At 40.1% G+C, this 22,458-nt stretch overlaps 1 protein-coding gene and 1 non-coding gene across 7 annotated transcripts in view; both read right to left on the minus strand.

Annotated features, from left to right (window-relative positions):
- Positions 1-22,458, minus strand: part of GPC3 (glypican 3) — a 460,817-nt gene that overhangs the window by 231,902 nt on the left and 206,457 nt on the right. The gene's annotated exons all lie outside the window — the stretch shown is intronic.
- TRNAR-GCG (transfer RNA arginine (anticodon GCG)) lies at positions 18,202-18,273 on the minus strand. The gene has a single exon. It is a non-coding gene; the product is annotated as a tRNA-Arg (tRNA).

The raw sequence follows: 22,458 nt of genomic DNA on the forward strand, positions 1-22,458 counted from the left end.
TGGAATACTATTTAGCAATAAAAAGAAATGAGCTATCAAGCCACAAAGAGACTTGGAAGAGTCTTAGATCATTTATTGCTAAGTAAAACAAGCCAGTTTTAACAAGTTGTATACTATATGATTCCAACTATTTGCCATTCTGGAAAAGGCAAAACTATTGGGAAACAACAATCAGTGACCAGGGATTTGAGCATGGTGGAGAGGCGGGGAGAAAGAGTAAACAGGTGAAGCACAAATATTATTAGGATGGTAACAGAGTTCTGTATCATATACTAATAGAGGATACAAGACATAATGCATTTGTTAAAACCCACAGAACTGTGAAACAGTAAATTTTAAAGTAAACTATGGACTTCAGTAAATAATAATATCGATACTCAATCACTAATTACAAGAAATATAACATATTAATGCTAAAAATATTAATAATAGAGGAAACTGTGTGCAAGGAAATGGAAGCAAATAGGACTTCTGTATTATCTACTTGACTTTTGCTTAAATGTAAAACTGTTCTTTAAAAAAGTCTAATTTTTCAAATGAGAAAAACTGAACCTTGGAAATTAGTACTTGATGGAACTAGTGACTAGAACCACTGAAAAGTGTTAACTCACTCCCTCTGCTCAATCTGCTTTGACATTTCTTTCAAGAGTTAGGGAGTTTTACCATACAAATAGATGTCATATGGCATCAATGTAATTTTAATTGGAAAAACCACTGGAAAAAGTTAATGGACCAAAATACCCAAATAGGTAACACATGTCAACGCTACTTTTGAATACTGAATGATTTTTTAAAAAATCAACCACATAAAAATACAAGTTTAGGTGGTAAGAAAGCCTCCCACATTTTTCACAGTAGTTAATATAGAGGATACTAGAAGTTCTGCTGCAATTTCTATTGAACTTTTCTGGAATTTTATGTTCCACGTTAATTTAGATAGAATTGACAAGCTTAGAAATAAGTTGCTATTACACATGAACCATTGGCTGGTGCAGGTCCATGACCAGACTGCAAATGTATGTAGCCTTGCATTCTAAGTCTCACATGCTAGACTTCTAAATATCAATACAAGGTGCATGAACTGGAAATAAAGAAATAAATGAAATAAAACATGAAGGAAACATTTTTAAGCGCTATTATATATATCATTGCATAGATAGAGGGATAGATAAATACATAGATAGACACGATGAATTTTTCCCCAAAGACTATTTCAGACCAGAGAAGACAATTAAAATGATTTACCCAAAGGATCTCCAGAAACAAAGATGAATATCCATAGCTACTAAGAAATTTATGACTCTTGCAACAGTTGACCACCTTTTGCCCCATTAGCCCAATTAGTTCTTATTCTTCACCCTCCACTAGCTTTTCTGAAAAACCACTTTGTTTTAACCTTCTGTACATTCTGATTCATGTAGTCAATCATTTTTCTCTCTTCACATATGTTGGTTGAAAGCATAGACCAAATTTGTGGTCTACCTCTATCAAGCATAGGAAACTTCATGTCATGCATTCTGTGTCACAACCCTAGTCCTCGTTCCATCTTACTTCCCTACCTGTATTTTTCCCTTTGCCTAATTGTTCCCATGTATTTTAGTTGCCTTGGATCTTGCTTTTACTATGTGCCCCTTTGTAGAGTACTTGAAACTCTTTTCAGGAGAAGGTAGGATATAAATAAACAGGTAGGTAGATAAATAAGGAGAAGGAGAAAAAGAGCAGCTATACCTACTACTTCAAGACAAAACATTATTTCAACAATGTATTCTCATGAGTTTTAGTTTTAGTAGCAATGATAGAAATGTTTGTATTTATAAATGCCAGAGACTTCCCAGGGGCTCATTAGCAGCCCAACACTGTCTTCCCTTACAGTTGTCAGGGCCTGAGATTCAATCTGCATACGTGATCCTTTCAAAACCTTTTATCTTTCTGCCCTTCTATTATATCTTAAAACATTGGTCAAGTATATATAACAATGTTAAAACTGGGTAGACATGAACAAGGCTGACTTCACCATGGCTTGGAATATGTCTGTTTTCACACTGGATTCAGGAACAAGCCACCTTTGAGAAATCAAGAAAGTGGCTTAACAGTAGAATATAATGGAATTCCAGATGTTGACTTTAAGAATAATTTCTCCTGGAACTCATTTACTGTGGCTACACCAAGAATAACTCTGATTCTTATGTGATAATCTTGTGGTCCAGCATTTTTCATGCTAGACCATACCTTGCCCGTCATCTTGGTGAGTAAGTTCTAAGACTCAAGTTTTAGTCTTTTTCTCATTTTCTGTCTCCCAGGCTTGCACTTGAAGAAGCCAATCCTTGATTAATTAGGAAATATTCTTACATATTCAAGGTTGCCATGGCTAATAAATGACTCCTACAAAAAGAGGCATCAGGGTCACGTTCTTAGATCTTGTAGTTTACTCTTTACAACAGAAAGTCTGAGAGTATCCAAGGAAGTCAAGTTTTGTATGTAGTTCCTCCCAGAATCCACAATTACTTTATTAAAGTCCCCAGAGCTCACCAAATCATTCTACTTAACTAAAATATTTTAGTAAAAATAAAAGTTCTCCCCCATCAAAGAGTGGGACATGGATTGCTCCAAACAAACAGTCACAAGAATGGCTTATGTCTTAGCCAAACAAAAAAAAATCATTAAGACATTCTAGGTTTGGTTATTATCTTCTTAGCTTGTGAAATTTTCTTTTTGTGACAAAGAGATTCAAGGGATTATATCTTATAGAGTACCTGAAGAACTAGGGATGGAGGTTCATCACACTGTACAGAAGGCAGTATTCAAGACCATCCCCAAGAAAAAGAAATGTAAAAAGGCAAAATGGTTCTCTGAGGAGGCCTTACAAATAGCTGAGAAAAGAAAAGATGCAAAAGGCAAAGGAGAACAGGAAAGATATACCCATTTGAATGCAGATTTCCAAAGAATAACAAGGAGAGATAAGAAAGCCTTCCTCAGTGATCAATGCAAAGAAATAGAGGAAAACAATAGAATGGGAAAGATTAGAGATCTCTTCAAGAAAATTAGAGATACCAAGGGAACATTTCTTGCAAAGATGGGTTCAAGAAAGGACAGAAACTGTATGGACCTAACAGAAGCAGAAGATAAGATTTTTTTTGTATAGTTCTGTGTATTCTGTTAAGAAGATGTGGCAAGAATACACAGAACTATACAAAAAAAATCTTAATGACCCAGATAACCACGATGGTGTGATCACTCACCTAGAGCCAGACATCCTGGAATGCAAAGTCATGTGGGCCTTAGGAAGCATCACTATGAACAAAGCTAGTGGAGGCGATGGAATTCCAGTTCAGCTATTTCAAATCCTACAAGATGATGCTGTGAAAGTGCTGCACTCAATATGCCAGCAAATTTGGAAAACTCAGCAGTGGCCGCAGGACTGGAAAAGGTCAGATTTCATTCCAATCCTAAAGAAAGGCAATGCCAAAGAATGTTCAAACTACCACACAATTGCACTCATCTCACACACTAGCAAAGTAATGTTCAAAATTCTCCAAGCCAGGCTTCAACAGTACGTGAATCATGAGCTTCCAGATGTTCAAGCTGGATTCAGAAAAGGCAGAGGTACCAGAGATCAGATTGCCAACCCGTTGGATCATAGAAAGAACAAGAGAGTTCCAGAAAACCATCTATTTCTGCTTTATTGACTGCGCCAAAGCCTTTGACTGGATCACAACAAACTGGAAAATTCTTAAAAAGATGGGAATACCAGACCACCTGACCTGCTTCCCAAGAAATCTGTATTCAGGTCAAGAAGCAACAGTTAGAACTGGACATGGAAAAACAGACTGGTTCCAAATCGGGAAAGGAGTACGTCAAGGCTGTATATTGTCACCCTGCTTATTTAACTTATATGCAGAGTACATCATGAGAAATGCTGGGCTGGAAGAAGCACAAGCTGGAATCAAGATCGCTGGGAGAAATATCAATAACCTCAGATATGCAGATGACACCACCCTTATGGCAGAAGTGAATAAGAACTAAAGAGCCTCTTGATGAAAGTGAAAGAAGGGAGTGAAAAAGTTGGCTTAAAGCTCAACATGAAAACTAAGATCATGACATTCTGTCTCGACACTTCATGGCAAATAGGTGTGGAAACAGTGGAAACAGTGACAGACTTTATTTATTTTGGCTCCAAATTGTAGATGGTGACTGTAGCCATAAACATAAAAGACGCTTGCTCCTTGGGAGAAAAGTTATGACCAACCTAGACAGCATATTAAAAAGCAGAGACATTAGTTTGCTGACAAAGGTCCATCTAGTCAAAGCTATGGTTTTTCCAGTAGTCATGTATGGATGTGAGAGTTGGACTATAAAGAAAGCTGAGAGCTGAAGAATTGATGCTTTTGAACTGTGGTGTTGGAGAAGACTCTTGAGAGTCCCTTGGACTGCAAGGAGATCCAACCAATCCATCCTAAAGGAAATCAGTCCTGAATATTCATTGGAAGGACTGATGTTGAAGCTGAAACTCCAATACTTTGGCCACCTGATGCAAAGAATTGACTCATTTGAAAAGACCCTGATGCTGGGAAAGACTGAAGGCTGGAGGAGAAGGGGACAACAGAGGATGAAATGGTTGGATGGCATCACCAACGCGATGGACGTGAGTTTGAGTAAGCTCCAGGAGTTGGTGAAGGATAGGGAGGCCTGGTGTGCTGCAGTCCATGGGGTTGCAAAGAGTTGGACATGACTGAGTGACTGAACTGAATGAATGAATGAATCAGGGATAAAGAATTTCTGAACTTCCTACTGTTACTAACCATACATGAGGAAAATAAAAAGTCTTTTATGGAACTACTGAATGAAAGATTTTGCTGAATAAAGAGGGAATAGCTTCATTTAAAGGTTTCAATGCAAAGATTCTGGTAGTACATTTATCTAATAAAAACATATTTCTTTTCAATATACCATTATATATTGAAAAGAAAGAGCACAACAAGGGGATTTTTCTGTTGATATTAGGACAATTAATGTATTTGTTTGATATAGTCTCACTCTTGTTTGCTCTTCTTTCCTCTAACCACTTAGACACTAAATGAGAAAAGTTAATTGTCAGTAGTCTATGAGACAAAAGAGTTCTGTCTGTAACCTGTTATTAGGAATTTCTGTAGCACTTTATATTACTCCAAGTGCTTCACAGCCAACACTTTAGTGACTATTAAAGAAACAGACTCCTCTTCCCCATGGTTACTAGAAGATGCAGTTCCAACCTCCTTCCTCTCACACTAATGAGAAGTACCAAATTTGATTTGGTTTAAATTTATTCACACACTCTGCCAAGGTCTTATTCACTCATGCACTCAACAAGTATTTACAGAGCACTCTTTATAACAACTTTTCACTTTTTACACACATAGAGCCTAAAGGCTACAGTCTACTCTCAAATGAAAGATAAGATAGATCTGGGATAGCAGTTTCCAAGCCTCAGGCTTGGGCTATGGCTTTTCCTGCTGAGCCATAACATAGTCTCTAAAGATATGTGTCTGAACCAAATTTCAACTTGTTTGAAACCTAAATTATCACAGGCCTCTGACATTATGTGAAGTCAACAACAATAACCACTTGCTAGAAAACTATTTAAAGACCATTTTCGAGGCATCTTACCTCTCTCATTAGATCAACTGCACTTGTATAAAATTACATTTTTTTCCACTTAACATTTACTGAATGTACACTATCTGCTGTACTGTGAATATACCAAGTAAACAGGGTCCTTATGCCCTAGAGGCTTGCAGCAGCCAGCTGTGATAAAATACTGGATGGCCTATTTTCTTTGAAAAGCATAAAATACCTTATAGATATGAAAGTAATTTTTGTTCCGAGAATACTATAGCTTAAATACACATAGTATACCTGGCAACACAATCACCATAACTGAAGTGTTTCATGCCCTTCCCGAGTTTTAACACTTGTGTTCTCATTGAATTCTCCTCCTTCTCTATTATGGAAAGTGAATGTGCACGTGTGTGTGTGCATCTGTGTTTGCATGTGTGCCCACACTCATGTATGCAAAGCGCAGTGAAGGGAACTATTACTAGCCCACTTTCACAGCTGAGATAACTGAAACTATGATTGGCCATAAGTCATAGTTATGCAGCAGTTGCCCACAGCAACGAAACACAGGACTCCTGACTGTGCAATGTTTTTTTGCCATTATTACCATCTCCTTCCAAGGAAACTATTGCATAGCACTTAAAGATTAGTTTTCTGTGTAGTAAGAGCGAGCATCTTCTTACTATATACTTTGAAAAACATAAGATACCTCATAGATATGAAACACTGCAGTGTTTCATGTATTATCAGAACCCCCCCTATGGTGGCTCAGAGGTTAAAGCATCTGCCCGCAATGTGGGAGACCCAGGTTCGATCCCTGGGTCGGGAAAATACCCTGGAGAAGGCAATGGCACCCCACTCCAGTACTCTCGCCTGGAAAATCCCATGGATGGAGGAGCCTGGTGGGCTGCAGTCCATGGGGTCACTAAGGGTCAGACAGGACTGAGCGACTTCACTTCATTTCCCTATGACGTGAGTATACTATTATCTCCATTTTAAAAATGAGAAAACTGAGGCACAGAGAGGTTAAGTAACTTACCACAAAGGATATACAGTCAGTAAGTAGAAAAGCCAAGGTTTGAATTCAAGCACTTTGACTCCAGAGCTTACACACTAAAACACTATGCAATAATTCCTTGAGGTATGAGTAGCTTGCTTTACCTTTTTTTCCCCTCGTGGTTCAACACCAAAAAAGTATTTCAGCTGTTTGGCTATACTGGGTTTCCAGGATATCTCAGGAAAGCAACTTCATAACTTGGGTAGGATGTGAGAACAAGGCAAAAGCCTGAATGATTCCAACTACTTACAGAGAACAAAAATTTCCCAGAAACACATAGCCTGCAGTGCCTTATAGCCACAATGAAATGGAAATTATAAGAAAATAAGAGAAAAAGGTCAATACTATGCATTTCCTTGGGATTATTGATATGGGTATGAAATCTCAGAGCTCTCAGCTCTAATCATAAAACTATGGTATTTAACTGAAAAGCTAGCCTTTGCAAAAAGGCCAGGCCCTCCCTTGAGCCCACAGTTCCTTCAAAGTGCTACTGGCAGAGACAGGATTCAAGGGCCAGGATCTTGACAGTTTCTTGGGAATCAGCGTCCTGCAGGACACTCCAGGTCAGGCAACACAGGGAAGGTGAGGGCTGGCTTGATAAACTCAGGGGGAGAAAGCTGCTCGGGTGAACTCAATGGGCTCTGGGAGTGGCCAAAGACTTGGCAGGAAAGTCAGAATCATCACAATGACTTCAGCTGAATTCAAAGGCAGGGAGGAAGGCAAGGAACACCAGCAAAAGTCAACCACGTGGCTTTCCCCTGAGCTTGTTTAAAGGAGGGAATATTTCACTTTAGCAAGCTGCTATTATATTCTATAAACTTTATAAAATGCTTTTTGCCTCCACATTAGAACTGACTCACACTGTGTGTGCATCTGGTATGTGTCTATGTAAAAGAATGGGGTAGGAAAAGCGGTGGAACTATAGGATTAAGGTTAGAACCTGACCAAAGAAAAGCCAGCGGGTGGAAAAAATTACAGAGTATCTGAAGACGTCCCTGGTGAAGCTGCGCAAGGTAGTGTATGTTTCCCTCAGATTCTCAAGGACATCAAGGCACTGGAGAAATCACTATGATTTGCAATTATGACTTGACTGCCGGAGGGTCTGATAAATGCTGGATGCTTCTCAAGAAGTCAAAAAATGCTTACATGCAAAAAGGGAAGTGTTTTAATTTGCTTAGCAGCAAAGACCTAAAGGAAATAATTCTTCCTTCAGGAAAAAGTTGAGAGTAAGTAAATGTGACTCCATGGACATTCTCATGAATCACTTTTCTTTCTTTTAAAAATAGATGTTTGATAATCTCTTTTTTGACATTACCTTTCTTTTGTTTAACAAGAAAATTATTGTTATGTATCCAAAAATACATGTGAACCTATCTGAGTACTGCCTGTGATTTCTTTCCTCTTCCAGACCTCCTCCTCTCCACCTTAATCTTTGGATAAAGAACCAGTTCTAGTGACCTCTAAAATGGTGAAATGCAGTAGGGAAAAAAAACCACTACAGTATCAGTAGGATCTATGAAGCAGGTCATCTAATCTCTCTCAGTTCAATTCAGTCACTCAGTCGTGTCTGACTCTTTGCAACCCCATGGACTGCAGCACGCCAGGCTTCCCTGTCCATCACCAGCTCCCAGAGCCCACTCAAACTCATGTCCATCGCATCGGTGATGCCATCCAACCATCCCCTCCTCCATCATCATCTCTCTGCTGCTGCTGCGTCACTTTAGTCGTGTCCGACTCTGTGCGACCCCATAGATGGCAGCCCACCAGGCTTCCCGTCCCTGGGATTCTCCAGGCAAGAACACTGGAGTGGGTTGCCATTTCCTTCTCCAATGCATGAAAGTGAGAAGTGAAAGTGAAGTTGCTCAGTTGTGTCCGACTCTAGCAACCCCATGGACTGCAGCCCACCAGGCTCCTCCATCCGTGGGATTTTCTAGGCAAAAGTACTGGAGTGGGGTGCCATTGCCTTCTCCGCATCATCTCTCTAGGCATGCATAAACTATTAATCGGTACCTATTCGCACCAAACGAGCTAAATTTTGAGGCTTGACTGCTACCTGAATTCTGGTCTGTAGCAGTTATTGAGGGCTTTGGCAACTATCTGAAGAGGCGAAACTTCTAGTACATATTCAAAGAAATTAGTTACAGAAACATCTTTTATTAAACACACAATTATATTTGTTTTTAAAGGGCACATTTCTTTAAGATATATGAAGGGCATGCTGAATGCCATGCATGCAAGAAGAGTATACCACCGTCCTTCCACAGAAGTGTGACATCACCAGCCACGAGGGCTGTCGGTGTCGTACTGTTGAACAATGTTAATGACTAAGGACGAGGTGACCTAATGGAATCTGACATTCCGAACAATCTTGAACAGCCAATTATCTTAACAAAATGGCCTTAACGGGGAGTTATAAAAATGGAGAGCTGGTGACTAAAGTAATCCTAGAATTACAACCTGGAAGAAGAAAGGTACCTTCTCAGAAAGACAAGCAGCCATTCCCACAAACATAAATGCTTGATTCAGCTTCCCATTTCGTGTTGTCTGAGTACCTCTGGCAACCATCATATGCAATAATATTAAAATCAGTGAGGGAATCCCAGGTCCTGAGTGAGAAAATAGGAAACAAGCCACTCAGAGGTACCACAGTTACTTACAGCATCCCAAACATGGGCCACCTTGACTGGCCATTTGTCCATGAGCTTCCAGCAAACTCCAGGTCTTTATTTAAAGAAGATCCAACCTCATGATTTTAGAAATGTCTTTGGAAAACTCCTCTGGCAGCCTTTGCCAATCCCTCCCCCCTTTTCCAGATAAGGGGGTGGGGGGCTGAGCACAGGCGCCTCCTCACAGCAGGATGATTTTCTTTTATATTCTAGGAGTGTCATCCAGGCCACAGTGAATTTCCTTCCTTTTAACTCTTCTATTCCTAAACCTCCACAAACTCAACCTAATTTTTAAATCTAGGAGGGAATAGGGAAAAGGACTGAATGAAGATAGTTCCATGGGGTAGATGGACAGGGGGCAATATAAACAAATATCAAGGCTCAAGCCCCAAGAAGGGAACATGTGCGCAAAAGGAAATCCAGTTGTTGGCCAGGCAGCACCACTTAGGTTTGCTTCTGGTACACTGACATTTTCTGGATTCAAAGAAAATAGTGCCTAAATCACTAAAAGGCCTGGGCACTATTTAAAAATAATGCATGGAGCGGTCTGATGTCTTAAGTGGCTTCCTGCCAGAAGGACCTTTGCCACAGTGCTACATTCAAGAGAGCTGATTTTAAATGGCCATTTGAAAACCGGTCCATTGCTGTAACTTGGCAACACGCCTGGAAAAAGCTGATCTTGTGATTGGGCATTTTAAAGACAATCTCTAAAATATAAGCCACAGTCACTTTCTCTAATGAGACCTTCTGATCCTGTCGCTTAGCACTTCCCTTAATCATGCTTGGGGCTCCCCTTGCAGGACCGCAGGCAGCCCCGATGCCACTGCAAAGGAAGAAACAGCACAGTTGCACTGTGTCCTCCTCCACTGACCTAACTGTCCTCAACTGAGCTATAAATTCCAGCTTGCTCTCCAAAGAAGACATACAGATGGCTAATAAACAGGAAAAGATGCTCAACATCGCTCATGATTAGTGAAATGCAAATCAAAACTACAATGAGATATCACCTCACACCGGGCAGAATGGCTATCATCAAAAAATCCACAGACAATAAATGTTGGAGAGGATGTGGAGAAAAGGGAACCCTCTTGCACTGTTGGTGGGAATGTAAATTGATACAGCCACTATGGAAGACAGTGTGGACATTCCTTAAAAAACTAGGAATAAAATTATCATATGACCCAGCAATCCCAGTACTAGGCATATATTCCAAGGAGACCAAAATTGAAAAAGACACATGTACGCCAATGTTCGTTGCAGCTCTATTTACAATAGCTAGGACATGGAAGCAACCTAGATGTCCATCAACAGATGAATGGATAAAGAGGCTGTGGTACCTATACACAATGGATTATTACTCAGCCATAAAAAGGAACATATTTGAGTCAATCCTAATGAGGTGGATAAACCTAGAGCCTATTATACAGAGTGAAGTAAGTCAGAAAGAGAAAAACAAATATCATATATTAACATATATATGGAATCTAGAAAGATGGTAATGATGAATGTATGTGCAGGGCAGCAATGGATATGCAGACACAAGAGAACAGACTTATGGTCAACGGCAGGGGAGAGGAAGGAGAGGGTGAGATGAATGGAGAGAGGAGCATGGAAGCACATACACTACCATATGTAGAATAGGTAGCCAATGGGAGTTTGCTGTATGACTCAGAGAATGCAAACCAGAGCTCTATAACAACTACAGGGGTGGGAAAAGCTGGGAGGTGGGAGGGAGGTTCAAGAGGGAGGGGACATATGTATACCGATGGTTGATTCATGTTGATGTATGGCAGAAACCAACAAAATATTGTAAAGCAATTATCCTTCAATTATAAAGAAATAATTTTTAAAATTCCATCTCATGGGGTCTAGAACCCTGGAGCTGACAGCACTGAAAATTCTCTGTGTTTTAAGAAGGAAAGTTGAGGGGAAGTCCCTAAAACATTAGTGTACCCGATTGAGCCATGTACCACAAAAGGACGAATTACAATTCAATGTTCTCATTTTCCAAAATCTGCCTGTGGAAATCACCAAGGTCAATGACTCTGGTCCAAAATGACTGAAACCAAAGTAGAGAAGTGAACTCTTTTCTAGTCTTCCCTAGGCTCTCAGTTCTTTTAGCAGGGAAAGGGTAAGGAAATAGAAGTGCGCTGTGGTCCTGGCATACCACGACATCAAAGGTTCACTGGAATAGTAGTGTGAATGATGCTCAAATTGTCCCTGTGATAGACCCATTATAAGGCTGCTCCATTGCTGTGCTATATGTTTAGGCTTTTCGGGACTTTTTGGATCTGAGTTTTTACTGTGGAACAAGTGACCAGTACTCATGCTGACAAATTATAAGATGCCCCTTTCCCCCGTGATCTTTTCCTCCTCCACTACTGAATTTTCAGTTTTCTTTCTATGGGCCTCTCAAAAACACCAAGTGGAGGTCAACAAATGTGGCCACAGAAGGAAAAAACAAAAGTTTATCTGCCATTTCTCAATACTCCTTAGACTACAAGTACAATGATATTGGTACTTCTGAGGTGGCTCAGAGGTAAAGAAGCTGCCCGCCAAAGTAGGTGATGCGGGTTTGATCCATGGGTTGGGAAGATCCCCTGGAAGAGGAAATGGCAACGCACTCCAGTATTCTTGCCTGGGACATCCCATGGACAGAGGAGCCTGGCGGGCTACAGCGCATAGGGTCGCAAAGAGTCGGAAACAACACCGTGATTAAACAACAACAATATACAGTACTTTTTTTTTTTAAGCTAAGAGGTTTTGTGGGTCAGCTCATACACTGGCTTACCAACTTGTTTCCACAAAATGCGTTAGGCCAGATGAGAATGTTAATTCATCTGAGCAGCCATTTGTCAGTGTTGATCATAAAGAAAGGTGCTGCTGTGTTCTGCCAGCACAGACCAATGTTGAGTCAGGTATGCTGCTGACAGCAACCCAGTGAAAAGATCCACCATAATTGGTCCCAACCTAGCTGGAACTGTGTCTCTATCATTAGCTCATTTGGCTAATACTACGATCATACCCTACCGCCATAAGTGCCAAGTGTCCTTTTTTCTTTAAATTAAAATTAAAGTTAATTTCATTTTGTTTCAGAAATGCCATGACAGCCCTGTGAGTGCTGACACTGACAATCCAGGTGGAGTATCATTGGTTAACATGTCAACAGACTGGTTCTAACCATCTCACCCTCTGCCACCTCCTGAGATGGTTACACGGCATCACTGACTCAATGGAAATGGATCTGAGCAAATTCCAGGAGAGAGTAAGGACAGCGTGCTGCAGTCCCTGGGGTCGCAAAGAGTTGGGTACAACTTAGTGACTGAACAACAGACTGGTTCTATAATGATGACTAACTGACAATATTCTAACAACAATAATAATAATGACAACAGGAACAACTCATATCTGCTTGCATGCATGCGTGCACTCAGTCATGTCTGACTCTTTGAGACCCCATGATCTGTAGCCCGCCAGGCTCCTCTGTCCGTGGAATTCTCCAGGCAAGAATACTGGAATGGGTAGCCATTCCCTTCTCCAGGGGGTTTTCCCAGCCCAGGGATTGAATCCGGATCTCCCACATTGCAGGCAGATTCTTTATCACCTGGGCCACCAGGGAAGCCCAACATCTGCCTGACACATTCATTTGAACTAGGCACTATTCTAAGCCCTTTACATTCATTCATTCATTTTAATCCTCACAACCACCTTATGATAGAGACATTACAATTATTATTCCCATTTTATAAGATGAGAAAACTGAGGATCAGAGAGCAAAATTAACTTGCCCAAGCCCACACAGCCAGTAAGTGGTGCACAGCTGGAATTCAGAGTGAGGTCTGTCTGGTTCCAAAGTTCTTAAGCACCTCTCTCTAATGCCAAATATGGGAGACTTGATTCTCCTTGGAGAAGGAGAGAAGACAGAAGTTTGAAATGGCATATTCACTATTACTACAATTTCACACAATAAAAAGGGCATGTGATTTTTGTTTTTATTCTGTGGAATTTTTTTATAGAAACAGAGGGAGTTAATTGGCTGGAGGATGCTGAAGACTGCCTTCAAAGAAACCTCACTAGATCCAGAGTTGAGTAATACTTCTCTCAGGTATAGATTCACATCAACCAAGCTCACAAAGGGCTGTGTGTAAAATTTTTAAATTCCCAGGCTTTGGAGACTCCAAACTTAATTTTGACAATGTCTCGAATTAATTAAGCACATAGTATCAAACCCTCTTAAGACTGCTATATCAAAGCTAAATGCCACTGTATACATTTATAATGATAAATATAATTTACAACCTGACAGATCCTCACTAATCTCCCTGGTAAATAACATGGGAAGCCAAATTATCATCCAAGACTTGCTTAACAAACATAGAGTTGGTATCAACTCAAGTTATAAGATTTGAATGTTTAATAATAGCATCATGTTAAGATATATCTCTATAACTAGGATTTTATAATAACATGTTACAACAATAGCTAACATTTATTGAGGGATTACAATGTACCAGGCACTGTGCTAAATACATAAATTATCTTCCTTTATTCTCACAAAGGCTCTATGTGGTAAGTAACATTATTAAAATAAAGACTGAACATATAGCCACTTGCCCAAGATCATAAAACTAGGGAGTGTTAGGCATGAGACATGAACACTAATCAGTCTGATTATGGGACGTCACTCATAACCACGCTGCTTCATTGCTGTGACGCCTACTCCAGAGCCATACAAGGCAGTCTCTCACCTGGGTAGAGTGGGTTGATCAGAGCTACTAGCTTTCTCGGTGACTTTCTCCGTTTTCTCTGCTTTCATGACCAACAGCCCTTAACTCCCGCTGCCTAATTGACATATTCTTTCTTCAGCTGTGTTAACACGGTCAATCAGGCTACTGTCTGGTCTTTTTCCCTAGAAGCCATTAAATCTGCCTGTCTCTGTCTCAGTATTGCTCTCTCTCTTTTTGAAATTTAAAAAATAAAATTCAAAGAAGCAGCATAATAATCACCCATATTCCTGAGAACTATTATCAACAATAGATAAATTTTGCCAATTTGCTTCCAGTTTTTTCTTCTACATGTATGCTTTAAAAATTATACAAATAATATGTGATGACATTCTTCTTTTATAATTTACTCTCTCCAAAGGGAATTTGCATAACTCTGTTCTCCTTTATAACTTGTTGATTTCCTAGCTTACCTCTTAGGGGGAAATTTATTTTCAATATTTTCAGGTGCTTGGGGAGGCCGCTTCAAGCTGCTATCATGCCCCAACTACCTATTACCAGATATGGTAAGATTGGTATAAAAACAGGTAGATAAGACTGACCATCATATTAACAGCAGAATTCAAAACCATATACTTTGTCTAGCTTGCTTAACTCTCTTAATTGCTAAGAAAAATCCAGATCGGCATAAAAGATTGCAAAAAATGGCATTTTAAAGGAGTCAGTGACTACACAAGCTTTCCCCAACAATGCAAAAGTATTTATATTTTGACAAGGAAATTACAGAATTGAATATAAACAATTAATTACATGGGTGACTTTAGCAAAACTGAGGGCATCATTTTGAAAAGAGATACCTTGGAAATAGCAAGGTAACCTATTTAGAAGCACCTCTGAACATTTCTGAAACTCACAGACATAATTCACGATATCAGATGAATGACAGTTATATTTATTTCAAAGCAAAAAAGTAAAGGGGCTGTTGGTTTTGGGGTTTAAAGAAAGATGCGTGCCCAAAACTATTTTTAAAGGTTACCTGCAAAAGGATAAGACCACAAAATTAATGCAAACTAAAAAGCCTCCCTGAAGGGGAAAACTGTGGTGTGCATGGCAAATATCAACAAGTGAGCCCAGTGAACAATGGTCAAAGAAATCTTTTCCATTGAATCAAAGAAGCCTTTTTCAGTCTGTGATACATTAAACTTCTAGAGTTGTCATTATAGAGTTATTTTTATAGTTTATCTACTCTAAATATATCTTTCTCATAATATATATATAGCAGAAAACAGAGGAGATATTATGAACTAAATTCATTGCTATTTCTGATAAAAACACCATTCAAAGAATCTTATCATAGATTATGAAGTATCAACCAAATGACTTGCTCCCCCTCCTGGCCACGCCAGGTATGACATAACACATCCCTCCTGCCTCAGCCCTTCACAGAACCTTTCTCAGACACCATTTGGCACACTCCTACTATGCAGAGATCCAGAGTGTTCTACCGCCAGTATTAAGGCAAACAACTGTATAATCCTTTTATTCTCTGGGCTTTCAACTGGAGTAGCAAAATCTACCTATTCATATCATTGTTTTATACATAGAAAATCAACATGTCCTTTAAATTTACTAATGCCATGAACCCTTCATTATTCCTCATTATTCTGTGTTATCAAATCTCTCTGGATCATTTGAGCTGAACATCCCAGGCTCCTTCTGATCCACCTTCATCTTCCTATCTCTGCTCACACTGTCTGACAATCATCCCTTTCTGGTCATTTTTCTCAGCCCCTACAGTGATAGTCCAAAGCACAGAATACTGAGCCAGGTGCATCTCTAATACCTTATTACGTAAAAAACACTTCTGTTCCACTCACAGTCCATGCACTTGCCTGCGCACATCCTCTTACAGCATTATAGCAATGAGTATACTCCAAAATTAGTGCAAAAAGTAGACAGTCACAGCCTTCCTTTACTAATGCATGGACCATCAGCCCTTCTAAGAATTGAGATTTTATTCTCGTCTCACCTTCTCTTTCTCCACTTCTCCCCTGGTCTCTACCCCTCTTGATCCAGGAATTACTTGCATTTCAAATCGACCAACTCCTGTAAAAGGTTGGCTTCTACTCTTCATTTTTTCCTATCTGCTCCAGACCCTTGGAGGCCAATTTCTTGACCTGAAATCATGGCATCATAGTGCTCACCTCCCCTTCCCAGGTTAGAAATCTGAACCCTGACTCCAGCACATTGGCTGAACCCACAACCTCACCAATATATTCTAGTTAGGCCTGACACTGAGAACTCTAATTCCAGAAAACAAAAGCTTAGTGTGAAAATATTAATATAAGGATCCTCTTATCAATTCTGCTTACATCGAATTCAGTGTCTCCTAGACATTTTTGGTCTGAAAATCTATGATACCACAATCTCCTGGGGTGCTTGTTGTAGGCCCTACTACAAATATATAAACTCTGAGTTTCTAGGCATTGGTCTCAAGAATCCACATTTTAACAAGTTCCCAAGGTAAGTCTGGTATAGAAATAGGTCTGGGCCTACTGACTATCAAGCCTGTCATTTCACAGATGAGGAAACTTAGAAGCTACTAAAAAACCTAAAGCTCACCAGTCCCAGTCTTTTGTTCTTTCTATCATACTTCTGCCTCTCCTGCAGGGAGAAGCATTTGAAACTATCTTGCGTAAGAGCTAGTTATAATGTCCATGACCACAAAAAACTTGTTTGTAAAGAATACAGTGGCCTATCAGCTAAACTTTCTCAGTTCAGTTCTGTTGCTCAGTCGTGTCTGACTCTTTGTGACCCCGTGGACCACAGCATGCCAGGCCTCCCTGTCCATCACCAACTCCCGGAGTTTACTCAAACTCATGTCCATTGAGTCAGTGATGCCATCCGGCCATCTCATCCTCTGTCAGCCCCTTCTCTTCCCGCCTTCAATCTTTCCCAGAATCAAATGAGTCAGCTCTTTGCATCAGGTGGCCTAAGTATTGGAGTTTCAGCTACAGCATCAGTCCTTCCAATGAATATTGAGGACTGATCTCCTTTAGGATGGACTGGTTGGATCTCCTTGCAGTCCAAGGGACTCTCAAGAGTCTTCTCCAACACCACAGTTCAAAGGCATCAATTCTTCGGCGCTCAGCCTTCTTCACAGTCCAACTCTCACATCCATATGACTAGACGGACCTTTGTTGGCAAAGTAATGTCTCTGCTTTTGAATATGCTATCTAGGTTGGTCATAACTTTCCAAGGAGTAAGTGTCTTTTAATTTCATTGCTGCAGTCTCTCAAAGCCCTCTCAAAACTCTTTGAAAACCCTTTTAAAAGGGTTGCACACTATTGAAGACAGCCATCTCATGGTGACGCATATTGACTCCTGAATATTTATGATTTCTCCTCCACAAAACTTAAATGGGTCATAAACAGGAGAGAATGTTGAGTTTGAGCATTGCATTGGAGCACAAGAGAATTATATGAGAATGCTTACATGAGCTATCTAATCTACCTATTACCCCTTCTTCATAAAGACAATAGGATGAGAACCAAACAGCCAAAAGCAAAATGGAAAAGAAGCACTAGCAAAGAAAGACCTGTAGCCCTTCAGACAGCCTTAGGCTTTAGTTGCTTCCAGTTTAGCTTACAGTTTAATAACTGACACACACAACCTAACTCTAAAAATGCCACCAAAACACTACTAGAGCTAATCAGTGAATTTAGTAAAGTTGCAGGACATAAAATTAATACACAGAAATGCAGAAATGCCTTGCAGTCCAATACACTAACAATGAAAAATCAGAAAGAGAAATTAAGGAAACGATCCAGTTCACAATTGCAACAAAAAGAAAAAAATATTTAGGAGTAAACCTACCTAAAGAGACAAAAGACCTGTATGCAGAAAACTATGACACTGATGAAAAAAATCAAAGATGACACAAACAGATGGTGAGATACCATGTTATTGGATTGGAAGAATCAATATTTTCAAAATGACTATACTGCCCAAAGCAACCTAGAGATTCATTGAAAAGTGAAGTCGCTTAGTTGTGTCCGACTCTTTGAGACCCCATGGACTGTAGCCTACCAGGCTCCTCTGTCCATGGGATTTTCCAGGCAAGACTACTGGAGTGGATTGCCATTTCTTTCTCCAGAGGATCTTCCAAACCCAGGGATCGAACCTGGGTCTCCTGCATCGCAGGCAGACGCTTTACCATCTGAGCCAACAGGGAAGCCCTATCAAATTACCAATGGCATCTTTCACAGAACTAGAACAAAAAATTTCACAATTTATATAGAAACACAAAAGATCCCAAATAGCCAAAGCAAGCTTGAGAAAGAAAAATGGAGCTAGAGGAATCAACCTCCCTGACTTCAGACTATACGACAAAGCTACAGTCATCAAGACAGTATGTTACTGGCACAAAAACAGAAATATAGACCAATGGAACGCTATAGAAAGCCCAGAGATAAACCCATGCACACATGGGCACCTTATCTTTGACAAAGGAGGCAAGAATAAACAATGGAGAAAAGACAGCCTTAATAAGTGGTGCTGGGAAAACAGGAAAGCTATGTGTAAAGGAATGAAATTACAACAATTCCTAATATCACATAAAAAAATAAACTCAAAATGGATTAAAGACTTAAATGTAAGGCCAGAAACTATAAAACGCTTAGAGGAAAACATCTGCATTACACTCTTTGACATAAATCACAGCAAGATTCTCTCTGACTCACCTCCTAGTTTAATGAATATAAAAACAAAAATAAATAAATGAGACCTAAACAGTTAGAACTGGACATGGAACAACAGACTGGTTCCAAATAGGAAAAGGAGTTCGTCAAGGCTGTATATTGTCACGCTGCTTATTTAACTTATATGCAGAGTACATCATGAGAAACGCTGGACTGGAAGAAGCACAAGCTGGAATCAAGATTGCCGGGAGAAATATCAATAACCTCAGATATGCAGATGACACCACCCCTATGGCTGAAAGTGAAGAGGAACTCAAAAGCCTCTTGATGAAAGTGAAAGTGGAGAGTGAAAAAGTTGGCTTAAAGCTCTACATTCAGAAAACAAAGATCATGGCATCCGGTCCCATCACTTCATGGGAAATAGATGGGGAAACAGTGGAAACAGTGTCAGACTTTATTTTTCTGGGCTCCAAAATCACTACAGATGGTGACTGCAGCCATGAAATTAAAAGACACTTACTCCTGGGAAGGAAAGTTATGACCAACCTAGATAGCATATTCAAAAGCAGACACATTACTTTGCCAACAAAGGTCCATCTAGTCAAGGCTATGGTTTTTCCTGTGGTCGTGTATGGATGTGAGAGTTGGACTGTGAAGAAGGCTGAGCGCCGAAGAATTGATGCCTTTGAACTGTGGTGGTGGAGAAGACTCTTGAGAGTCCCTTGGACTGCAAGGAGATCCAACCAGTCCATTCTGAAGGAGATCAGCCCTGGGATTTCTTTGGAAGGAATGATGCTAAAGCTGAAACTCCAGTACTTTGGCCACCTCATGCGAAGAGTTGACTCATTGGAAAAGACTCTGATGCTGGGAGGGATTGGGGGCAGGAGGAGAAGAGGACGACAGAGGATGAGATGGCTGGATGGCATCACTGACTCGATGGATGTGAGTCTGAGTGAACTCCGGGAGTTGGTGATGGACAGGGAGGCCTGGCGTGCTGTGATTCATGGGGTCGCAAAGAGTCGGACACGACTGAGCAACTGATCTGATCTGAATAAAATTCAAAAGCTTTTGCACAGCAAAGGAAACTATAAACAAGACAAGAAGACAACCCTCAGAATGGGAGAAAATAATTTTCAGATGAACCAACTAAGAGTTTATCTCTAAAATATATAAACAGTTCAAACAGTTTATAAAATATATAAACAGTTCAATATGAAGGAACAAAACAAAACAAAAAAATGGGCATAAGACCTAAACAGACATTTCTCTAAAGAAGACATACAGATGGCCAATAAACACTTGAAAAGATGCTCAACATTGCTCATTATTAGAGAGATGCAAAACAAAACCACAGTGAGGTATCACCTCACACTGGTCAGAATGGCCATCATCAAAAAATTTACAAACAATAAATTCTGGAAAGGATGTGGAGAAAAGGATACCCTCCTACACCATTGGTGGGAATGTAAACTGATACAGCCAGTATGGAAAACAGTATGGAGATTCCTTAAAAAACTAGGAATAAATAAATCTACCATATGACCCAGTAATCTCACTACTGGGCACATGTCCTAAGAAAATCACAATTTGAAAAGACAGATGTACACCAGTGTTCATTGCAGTAATATTTACAATAGCCAGGATATGGAAGCAACCTAGATGTCCACTGACAGATGAATGGATAAAGAAGTTGTGGTGCATTTATACAATGGAATATTACTCAGCCATAAAAGGAACAAATTTGAGTCACTTATAGTGAGGTGGATGAACCTAGAGCCTCTTATACAGAGTGAAGTTAAGCCAGAAAGAGAAAAACAAGTATCTTCTATTAACACATGTATGTTGAATCTAGAAAAATGATACTGATGAACCTAGCAGAGAACAGACTTGTGGAGAAAGCAGAGGAAGGAGAAGGCAGGACAAACTGAGATAGTACATTGACATACATACACTATCCTGTGCAAAATAAATAGTTAGTGGGAAGTTGCTGAATAACACAGGGAGCCCAGCTGGTGCCCTGTGATGACTTAGAGGGGTGGGATGCTCAAGAGGGAAGGGATATATATGCAAAATTATGACTTACTCACATTGCCATACAGCAGAAATGAACACAAAATTGTAAGACAATTTTCCACCAAATAAAAGGTTTAAAAGAAGAGAAAAAAGAAGAGACTTACACAAAGAAATTTTTCCATTGTAGATAAATATTTTGGAAACAAAATTAGTAATGAACTCTTATCTGCTGCTGCTGCTGCTGCTGCTAAGTCGCTTCAGTCGTGTCCGACTCTGTGTGACCCCATAGACGGCAGCCCACCAGGCTCCCCTGTCCCTGGGATTCTCCAGGCAAGAACACTGGAGTGGGTTGTCATTTCCTTCTCCAATGCATGAAAGTGAAAAGTGAAAGTGAAGTCGCTCAGTGGCGTCCAACTCTTCGCGACCCCATGGACTGCAGCCCACCAGGCTCCTCCGCCCATGGGATTTTCCAGGCAAGAGTACTGGAGTGGGGTGACATTAATAGAACCAATAGTGTGATTATTTGATAATACAAACAACTGAGAATTTAAGGTAATAATCAACTACTTTGGGCCTGAGTCAGATGACCATAAAGTCTATTACAGAATTATCATGATCTCCCACTTGGTAAAAATGTAAAAAATCACTTCAAACTTAGTTAAATATAGTAGCCAAAGACATGCAAGACTCAACTGGAAATACTAGATTGTTTTCTTTACCTGGGACTGCCTGACGGCCTCTGAAAGCTTGGTTTGAATATGACAGAATAGGGCTCATGGGTGATTCAAGAAATAGCAGGTGGGAGAGTTATATAAAGATGTGACAAAGGCACTGGGCTTATATATGTGATCAGAGCTGACACCAAAAGTATTTGGCTATGAGTTTAGCTAGATCCAAATGTAATAAAGGTGGTAGAACACTTGTATGGCAATTGCCTACAAAGGCACGGGGCCTTAGAGTCTGGAAGTCTGTGCTGTGTGTATATTTGCTAAGATTAAGCAATTTTAGTTATCTTCTCTACTTCTCAACTTATTGCTATTTTGGTCACCTGGAAAGAAAGAAAGATTATACAAACTTTCAATTTAATGAAAAAGAATCAACAGCCTGGACAGCAAGATCAAACCAGTCAATTCTAAAGGAAATCAACCTTGAATATTCATTGGAAGGACTGATGCTGAAGCTGAAGCTCCAATACTTTGGCCACCTGATGCAAAGAGCCAACTCATTGGAAAAGACCCCGATTCTGGGAAGGATTAAGGGCAGGAGAAGGGGGTGACAAAGGATGAGATGGTTCGATGGCATCACCAACTCAATGAACATGAATTTGAGCAAATTCCAGGAGATCGTAAAGGACAGGGAAGCCTGGCATGCTGCAGTCCACGGGGTTGCAAAGATTTGGACACGAGTTAGCAACTGAATAAGAACAAGCCTGCCTCAGGAAATTCAAACAGGGGCTCTGTATCAATCTAGAGGGGTAGGATGGGGCAAGAGATGGGAGTGAGGTTCAAAAGGTAGGGGATAGACGTATACCTATGGCTGATCCATGTTGAGGTTTGACAGAAAACAACAAAATTCTATAAAGCAATTACCCTTCAATAAAAAACTAAATTAAAAAAAAGAAAGAACAAGCCTGCCTATCTTAGTCTCTATCTCTCTTCCGTGCACCCAGAGTACATTGTGTGTACTCCTTATATCAGAGCATACTC

The sequence above is a fragment of the Bubalus kerabau genome, chromosome X (genome assembly GCF_029407905.1).
Source record: "Bubalus kerabau isolate K-KA32 ecotype Philippines breed swamp buffalo chromosome X, PCC_UOA_SB_1v2, whole genome shotgun sequence".
NCBI classification, from domain to species: domain Eukaryota; kingdom Metazoa; phylum Chordata; class Mammalia; order Artiodactyla; family Bovidae; genus Bubalus; species Bubalus kerabau.